The sequence below is a fragment of the Asparagus officinalis genome, chromosome 1 (assembly GCF_001876935.1).
Source record: "Asparagus officinalis chromosome 1, Aspof.V1, whole genome shotgun sequence".
Taxonomy (NCBI): Eukaryota; Viridiplantae; Streptophyta; class Magnoliopsida; order Asparagales; family Asparagaceae; genus Asparagus; species Asparagus officinalis.
In genome coordinates this window covers 121073756-121076768 of record NC_033794.1, presented here as the reverse complement: position 1 = coordinate 121076768, position 3013 = coordinate 121073756, and positions in this window count along the sequence as shown.

Genomic DNA, 3013 nt, shown 5'->3' with positions numbered 1-3013 from the left:
AGCTTGGGATTCCGACACTAGTATTGGTGAAATATTTAAAAATTTGATGTCGAACATGGTTACGGTCGATCCTGCCATAATAGAGGAAGACGATCAGATGCCGACTTGGGAAGATCCTTGGGTTCATCACCTAAACATGCAGTACGACGATAGGTTTGAACAGAGAGAACCTCCTACCGAGGATCAAGTGATCCAAGTAAATATGGGAAGCGAGGAAAATCCGAAGCCGATATTCATTAGTGATAGCCTCCCGCCGGAAGAGAAAGAAGAGTTAATCTCTCTTATCAGGGAGTACATCGATGTGTTCGCCTGGAATTACGAAGATATGCCAGGACTCGACCCAAACGTAGCAGTGCATCGTCTCAATATTAAGCCGGATGTCAAACCTATCAAACAACAACAAAGACGATTTCGTCCGCAAATGATGGAGGCAATCGAGGCCGAAGTTAAAAAGCTTATTGACTCGGGCTTCGTTAGGGAAGAGCAACATCCAGAGTGGCTTGTCAATATTGTCCCGGTCCTTAAGAAGAACGGGAAGATCAGGGTTTCTATCGACTTCAGAGACCTCAACGCTGCCTGCCCAAAAAATGATTTTCCCCTTCCCATCACAGATGTTATCATCGACAATACGTGCGGGTTCGAGAGGATGTCTTTCATCCCCTTCCCATCACAGATGTTATCATCGACAATACGTGCGGGTTCGAGAGGATGTCTTTCATGGATGGATTTTCTGGTTATAATCAAATAAAGATGCATCCAGATGATGAAAAGCATACCGCGTTTAGAACACCCCTCGGTGTTTTCTGCTACACGGTCATGCCATTCGGCTTAAAAAATACAGGTGCCACATATCAGAGAGCCATGTCGAAGATTTTTCAGGAGCATCTCCGAAAGACTGTCGAATGCTACGTGGATGATTTGGTCGTGAAAAGTCATGATAAGAAGGATCACATTAAAGACTTGAAGACGATGTTCAACTTGATGCGAACCCATCAATTGAAAATGAATCCTACCAAATCTTTCCTCGGAATGTCCAGTGGTAAATTCTTGGGATTCGTCGTCACCACCAGAGGTATTCACATCGACCCTGATAAAGTAAAGGCAATTAATGAATTACAACCTCCGAGAAACCTCAAGGAGCTTAGAGGATTGCAAGGGCGGTTAGCTTATATCCTCCGGTTCATCTCGAACCTCTCAGGAAAATGCCAACCATTCTCCAAGCTCACAAAGAAGGGCGTGTCATTCGTATGGGACGACGCTTGTCAAAAGGCATTCGAGAGTATTAAAGAATATCTCTCAAAACCTCCCGTACTCGTCGCACCGAAATCAGGCAAACCATTCTTGATTTATGTTAAGGCGACGAGCCACTCATTAAGTGCATTACTTGCACAAGATGACGATAACGGTCATGAGCAGGCGATATATTATTTAAGTCGAACCATGGTAGGCGCTGAATCTCGATATCCTATGATTGAGAGAGAATGCCTCACCTTAGTGTTCGCTATTCAGAAGATGCGGCATTACTTGGTTGGACAGACCATTTATGTCATCTCTAAAGTTAACCTAGTTCGAGTATTCATGACTCAACCAGCTTTCATGAATTGACGATTAGCAAAATGGGCCTTACTCTTGTCCCAATACGACTTACATTTTAAACAACAGAAGTCAGTAAAAGGACAGGCCATATGTGATCTCTTGGCAGCTAATCCAACTACGGATACCGCCGAGATATATGACGACCTACCCGATGAAACTCACAAAGTCAACGCAACTTCACACCAGCAAGTATGGCGTTTGTACTTCGACGGCGCTTCACGAGCAGCTAATGTAGCAAGTGCTCCTGGAAGTTCTAAGATTTCTTCCGGAGTTGGAGTTGTCTTAGTTTCCCCAGGAAAACACGTGATGCCTCGAGCTTACTCGTTGACCGAACCGTGCTCAAATAACGTAGCCGAATATAACGCATTACTCATAGGACTCAGTTTCGCCAAAGAACTGGGGGTTGAGTATCTTGAAGCCTTCGGTGATTCTCAACTGATAGTTAAACAAGTTCAGGGAGAGTACGAGGTCCGAAGTCAGGATTTGATACCATACCATAAGATGGCAGTGGAGATGACAGAATCATTCGAAGGATTCTTTATCGAACATATTCCACGGTTGCAGAATACCTATGCAGACGCGTTAGCGGCATTAGCCGTATCCCTAGCGCAGCCTCCTGAAACAGAACAGTTTGTTACAGTAAGGAATCACCAACTCTTAGTGCCGATCTATGATGAAGATGGCGAAGAAGAAGATATTAAGGAAACACATTCAACTCAAGTTGAGTTTGAGCCCCGAGATTGGCGTTTCCCTATCATCGATTACATCTTGCATGGAATCCTTCCAGAGGATGTGAAAGAAAGAGATTCAATCCGACGAAGAGCGCCGAGATTCTACTATAATACGGAGAATCGAACGCTATACCGCAGGGGGTACGATGGATTGCTAGCACGTTGCTTATCGACTAAAGAAGCTGAAGAAGTCCTTAAAGAGGCACACGAAGGAGAGTGTGGCGCGCACCAACCCGACCCCAAGCTTTATGACCGCATCAGAAGAATGAGATATTTTTGGCCTTTTATGATGAGTGATGCAGTAGCGTATGCCCGAAAGTGTAATGCATGTCAAATACATGCGAATTATATGCACCAACCTCCAGAGCATCTGCATCCTTCGGATACGTCATGGCCGTTTGAGACCTGGGGAATGGATATTGTTGGTCCTATAAATCCCCCGTCAGTCAAAGGTGACCGGTTCATCCTAGCAATTACCGACTACCTCTCCAAATGGGCTGAAGCGGTTCCGCTCAGAGAAGTTAAAACGAGTAACGTCATTGTATTCATCAAGCACCATATCATCTACCGACATGGTGTCCTAAGACGAATCATACATGACAACGGTCCTCAATTCTTCAGCAATGCATTCATCAGGTTTTGCGAAAAGTTCAAAATTCAGGACATCTCGTCGACAGCTTACAATC